Source organism: Equus caballus, chromosome 2, assembly GCF_041296265.1.
Source record: "Equus caballus isolate H_3958 breed thoroughbred chromosome 2, TB-T2T, whole genome shotgun sequence".
Classification (NCBI taxonomy): Eukaryota; Metazoa; Chordata; class Mammalia; order Perissodactyla; family Equidae; genus Equus; species Equus caballus.
Genome location: NC_091685.1, coordinates 26,844,573 through 26,851,044, shown reverse-complemented (window position 1 = coordinate 26,851,044; position 6,472 = coordinate 26,844,573). Strand labels below are relative to the sequence as shown.

At 52.9% G+C, this 6,472-nt stretch overlaps 1 long non-coding RNA gene across 1 annotated transcript; it reads left to right on the top strand.

The window, feature by feature from the left end:
- Nucleotides 1-960: 960 nt before the first annotated feature.
- Nucleotides 961-2,011, top strand: LOC138919987 (uncharacterized). The gene is made up of 3 exons (XR_011430571.1): nt 961-1,073; nt 1,637-1,758; nt 1,882-2,011. It is a non-coding gene; the product is annotated as an uncharacterized lncRNA (long non-coding RNA).
- Nucleotides 2,012-6,472: the final 4,461 nt, after the last annotated feature.

Here is a 6,472-nt window from a genome sequence, read left to right as displayed (position 1 = left end):
TGCAGAACATCTGTAGGGGGAGGTTCCGTGTTCTTCTGACCTTCCGATGGGGACAAGACACAGGAGAACATCTCACTGGAGGCTGTGGAGGGCTGAAGACCACATAGCTCCATTGGCCTGGTGAGCTCCAGACATTTGGCCTCCCAAGGCTGACCTCAGTGCGGGGGTTGGGACAAGGGCTGTTACAGCCTCTGTGGTGGGAGGGGAGCAGGGAGGAAATGCAGAGGGGCCTCAGAGAAGGAGAAGGCCTGGATCCAGGGCCCCAGCCTGTGCTGGGTCAGAGCAGTGCTGGGTGCGAGTCCTGACCAGCCCTGGCACCACCCTGGCCAGGGCAGCTGGAGTCATCACTGCTGCTCCCTGAGTCTGAGCTCCCCTGTCTGTCAAAGGAGAGCTGGACTCAGTGGTCCCCAGGAGGCCGGAGGACCAGCTGCTGTGTGGCTTACCCTCTGAGCCTTAGCTTCTTTGTCTAGAAAGGTGAGATCATGGCAGTTGCCCTCCCCAGTCCACAGGGGCATTCTGGGAACCAAGTCATCTCTGTAAATGGGTGTCCTTCATTCATTGCATAAATCTTTGTTGTGCACCTACTTCGTGCTTTGAAAAGTCTGAGTTATCACCCCCATTCCAGCTATCACCTGTGTTTATTTATGCTACGATGACTCCACTTGCCTCCCGGTGCAATGGGTATACGACTCCCACTCCCTCCCCACAGCTGAGGGCTGTCCCTGCCCCTCTGTGACCGTAGGATGAAACTGGGACTCCTGCTCTGAGAGCAGACACAGCTATTTCAAGAGGCCTCGGGAAAACCATATTTCATGAATTAAACATCAAAATATTTACAAGAAATAAACAAGTGCAAGCAGTCCTGGCTTCTGGATGAGGTGATGGAGGCATCGGATGGACCGTGATTCCTCTGGATGCTTCCTTCCCACCCCTTGGGCACGGCCCAGCTTCCACCCAACAAACCTTTCCCTGAGCGTGGGGAATCATAAGGGCCACGTTTACTGAACAGCTACTTTGCCTGGCTCACTGAACTGCCAGCGGGCAAGCTGTGACTGTCCCATTTACAGAAGAGGGTGAGTTACAGAGAGCCAGGGGCGTGGGGAGAGGGGGGTGCCTGGGGGTGGGGAGGGAGGACCGGGCAGAAAGGGGATCAGGGAGGAGGAAAGGCCCCAGGCAAAGGGATTCACACAGTTAATTCTTCTTCTTTGCCTTCCTGTCTCATTCTGTCTCTGTTTCTGAGTGTTTCTCTGTCCTTCTCTCTTTTCTGACCCTGTCTCTGTCACATGCGTGTGCGCGCGCGCGCACACACACACACACACACACACACACACACACACACGCTCTTTCTTCCCACTGGCTTCTGGCCTCTCTCCCCGCGGTTCCTTCCTGCTGCCTGGGCGCCCGGCCCTTCTCTGGGCAGCAGCTCAGCGGCTGGCCGGGCTCCAGGTGTCTGTGTCGTTCTGGCTCAGGCACAGAAGCAAAGTGGGAGCCCCTGCCGGGGGAGGAGGGGGCAGAGGGCCAGGCCCCCGGGGGACGGGCCCCGCCTGGACCTGGAGGGAGGTTTGGTTTTCAGAGCTGAGGCATGTTGAATGTTTTACCGTGAAATGTTTTCTTGTTCCTTTTTGCTGGCTGGTAGCTCCCTCCTTTCCCAGGTCATGAAAAGACATTCCATCAAGAGCAAAGAGGTGATGGAACAGTATTAAGTGTCAACCCTCCTCCCCCAGGGTGACCACAGTTAATCCTCCTGCGGCCAGTAAGGTGGGTCACTGTTTACAGCCAAGAGAACTGGGCTCAGAGGCGGGTCAGGAAAGTTCATTTCACTCGAAAATGACCCAGACTTGCCTGACCACAGCCTTCCTCCTCCCCTCTGTCCCGTGACAGCTCTGAAACCAGCTCTGTGCTTTTGACTTTCTGAGATGGTGAGAATCTGTGAAGCAAGTTGAGGAGGTCCCTGGGGAACCTCCAGACATGGGGAAGAGAGCCGGTCGCAGCCATCGTCACCTCCTGAATGTGGCGGTGACCAGCATCTGGGTCGATGACCTTCCTGAGGATGAGAGGCAAGATAAAGAGTTGACATCTGACTTCCCTGGGCTCAGCCAGAGCTGCCTCCAGCCTCTGGGGGCGGGGTGGGGGGGGGTGGGGGTGGGGGGAGGGGTGGGCGGTGATCAAACTCTGGAACTTTCTCTTGCCCAGAAAGTCCTGGCTGCTCCTTTACCAAGAGAGGGAAATCTCTGAACCTCTTAATGACTTTCCTTCTCAGGGGTCACGGAGTCCTCAAGCTGCTCCCAGGCCAGCCGCACTTGATGCAGAACCTGCTTCTACAGCCATGGAGGAGCTGGTACCCACCAGACTCCCCAGTGCCAGGTGCTGGCTTCTCCTCACAGCAGCAGGACTGGTGGCTCCTTGAGGCCGGGCTGAGTGTGGGTCACTCTCTAAAGGCACAGCTCCGGGGAGGCTCTGGGTGATGGGGGACAGTCCTCGTCCTCCTGTGGAATCAAGGTCTGTTCCCCACAGCTTCCCCGGGCCTCCCTCTGGGGTCTTATGGGACAAAGCCAAGGAACGTCCAGGAAATCGGGGCTATTAAGGCCTGTCTCATGGGTTGTCATGAGGGTTCAAGAGCAGAGTGTCTGGTTCAGCTCCGGCTCGGTCGTTACCAGCTGTGTGAGCTTGGATAAGTCATTTAGCTTCTTCGTGCCTCAACTTCCTCATCTGTCAAATGGGGATAATCGTTACTTTCTCATAGGTTTGTTGTGAGCAGCGGATGAATTCCTCCGCGTGGCTCACTTGGAGCAGAGCCCCGAGCTCAGGTGGGAAGGGCTCGGTAATAACACAGTAATTGTTCCCGTTATTATTTGACACTGCTGTTTTTCTTTCAATTTTTTTATTATGGTAACGTACATATAAAATTTACCTTCTTAACCATTTTTAAGTATCCAGTTCAGTGGTATTAAATACACTCAATGTTGTGCAGCCGTTGCCACCATCCATCGCCATAACTTTTCACCTGTTATGATGAAACTCTACGCCCGTTAAACACTATCTCCCCATTCTCCCCTCCGCCAGCCCCTGGCAGCCCCCACTCTCCTCTCTGTCTCTGTGATTGTGGCCACTCTACGTATCTCATTTAAGTGGAATCATACAGTATTTGTCTTTTTGTGACTGGCTTATTTCACTTAGCATACCTTCAGGTCCATCTGTGTGGTAGTCTGTGTCACAATTTCCTCCCATTTTAAGGCTCAATAAATATTCCATTGTTTGTCTGTACCACATTTTGCTTATCCATTCATCCGTTGATGGCCACGTGGGTTGCTCCATGTTTTAGCTTTTGTGAACAATGCTGCTATGAACACGGTGTGCAGCCATCGCTTCCGGATCTTGCTTTCCATTCTTCTGTGGCGCCGCTTTGAAGCACAGGTTGCAGGGCAACAGCTATGGGAAGGAGTAGTTAGAGCTTCCAGTTTTCATCTTCAACACATCTAAGTTTAGGGCTTGGAGCCAGAGAGGACATTGCCATCTGGAGGGAGAGACTCGGTTCTCTGTATCTGACCGAGACGCACTGAAATATTTCCATCGGCATCTGGGGAGTGGGAATGAGGATGGTGCCTTATGGGCTCCCAGGGATGAGGGAAGGAGGCGGAGGGACACGGAGGAGCGGCAGCAGGAGTGAGGCAGCTGGCAGCTGGGCAGAGAGGCCCCGTGCAGGCCCCCACACCTTCCTCTCATCGAGGGGACCAGCCCGGGGGCAGATCCCAGAATCCAGAACACTGGAAAGAAGCCTGGTGCCCAGCATGTCCCTCATTTTACAGATGGGGCCCTCCGACGCGTGGGTTTTTTCCACACCACCAAGCAGTTAATTCCATTTTGATGCTATCTATCCACCTGGAGATAGCATCAGTTCCCACAGGTTAGGGGCTCAGTCCTACAAGACGCCTCCTCCCTCTGCCCCCTACTTCCAACGTCAAGTGCAAGTCCAGGTTGTCCCCTGGGCTCCTGACCAACTGGCTATGGATCAAGCTTCCCATGACCCCCTCCTGGGGTTCGATTCATTCTCAAGAACCACTCACAGAACTCAGAGAAACATTTTACTTACTAGATTACCAGTTTATTATAAAGGGGATAACTCAGGGAGAGCCAGACGGAAGAGATGCACAGGGCAAGGTGTGTGGGAAGAGGCTTTATGACTTGGGCGTGATTGATGAGATCATTGGCCATTGGCGATTGACCTGCATTGCCAGCCCCTCTCCTCTCCCTGGAGGTTGGAACGGAGGGGAGGGCTGGAAAGTTCCAACCCCCTAATCACGTGGTTGGTTCTCTTGGAAACCAGCCTCTGTCCTGAGGTGACCCAGGGGTTTTCCAACCTAATGTAACAGAACATTACAAAAGACACCTTTCTCGCTTTCAATACTTTGGAAATTCCAAGGGTTTTCAGAGCTCTGTACTGGAAACAGTGGACAAAGACCAAATATATATTTCTTATAAATCACAACATGTCAGGCCTGGAGAGAGGAAGACCCTTGTCCAAGGTGACACAGCTAATCGCTGTGCAGGCTGGGCTGACGCCCCCCTGCTTCCTGACCCCCTGCCCACTGCTTTTGCCTTTCAGAGAGTCAGGGAGAGAGGAAGCCGGGTGGGGCGGGGCTGACCCCCAGGACTCCTCAGAGGCCATCATCCCAGGGATCTGAGCTGGACCTCATCCACTCTCACCACAGCTGGGTGGGTGGATCGCCCCTGAGTGGCAGTGAGGATGCTGAGGCCCAGAGAGGGTCTGGCCCACCTCAGGTGGCACAGCATGCAAGTAGCAGTCCAGGGACTAAAGTCAACAGCTCTTGTCTGCGAGCCCAGCCAGCATCCCTGAGCTGATCCTTTCATTTAAAATCTCACCTAGAGCTTTGGATCAAAAGCCCATTTTATTACAGCCCACTCACCCTTTGTTTTGTAATTACTCTCATACATCTCTTTGTCTCCGGGGCCTCAAAGCTCCTCCAGGCTCCAACGGCCTCTCCTCCTAAGGCCGAGCTCTCAGGCTGGCCGCAGTGTGGCACAAACTGCCTGTGCTATTTATTTCCTAATAAGAAGACAGCCTGGGTGGCCCAGTGGGGGATTAAAACAGAGATTTACTATGAGATGATTACCCATAAAGCCCACAGGTGAAATCAACGTTGGCCAAGGAGGAGGGGAGAGGGCAGGAGTTGCGGGAATGCTAGCTGAGCCAGAGCACTTTTGCCCAGGTGCCCAGGATTACTGTGGCCCAGGCTTCCGCCCGGGGACAGCTGAGGGGGACCTGAGCCCCATGCTGGCCCTTCTGTGTGTGTGACTCCAGGCACGTCCCTTCCACTCTCTGGACCTCAGTTTCCCGATTTATCTAACGCAGAGACTGGACTAGGGGCTTCTTGCTTGGTACAAGTGCAAAGAGCACGGTCTTTGGCACCAGATGGGCTGGAGCTTGGAGTCCAGTGTTGCTGTGTCTTAGGGTGGCCTGAGGCAGGTCACTTCTCCCAGGCTCAGTTTTCTCTCCGTGGTGATAGTGGTAATAAAGGTAATGATAATGATAGCTCACGTTTATTGAGGGCTTACCTACACTTCAATACACTTAGAAAAACACCATTTCTTCCAAGACTTTCCTGTGTATTGAATCATTGATCATTCACAACAACCCCGTGGGTCCGCCTATATCTCCATCTTGCAGAACAGGTCGATTTCCCAGCCAGGCTCGGTGGCATCTCCGAGAGCCAACGCCTGGCAAGTCTGTTTGGCCCCACGGAGAACTGTTCCTTGCTCGCCAGCCTCAGCTGGGGGGACGTAGGCAAACCTCTTCACTTCTTCACTTGAGCGGCTCCAGCCACATGCGCTCCAGCGAGGTCTGAGTCACAGCGCTGGGGGGAGTGGTTCTTCCAAATACATTTACTCCTTGAGGACGCTGCCTCCACTCCATATTTTAGCTGTTTCTATGATTTAGAGTTTGCTTTACTTCTTAGTAGTTAAGCCATTACTAGCCAATCATTCTGCCTGTTAACTTTTTCCTGGTAAAATTGCTATGTGATCCAATTTTCTGTCTAGATTCTGATTGATATAGAATTGGTACTGGAACTGGTCCCAGGATATAGACCAGCAAAGATTTTTTTTTTCTAACAACTCTTTAAAATGTAAAAGCCATTTTTAGATAAGCGATGGGCCAGCCTTTGCACACAGGCTGCGGTTTTCTAATCCCTGTACTAGGGTGACAGTCCACTGGAGAAAAGGAAAGATCCAGACCTTTGAGGGATTACTAGATACCAGCTATGAACTGAAGCAAAATCCTGGGGACCCGACATGCCCCTGTGGTCCACCAGTCAAAGTGGGGATTTACAATGGCCAGGCGATAGCGGGGGTCTTATTTCAAGCTCGTCTCACAATGGGCCGAGTCAGTTATTTCCCTAGTTTCTGAGAGTATAATTGGAATAGACATACATGGCAATTGGTAGAATTCCCACTT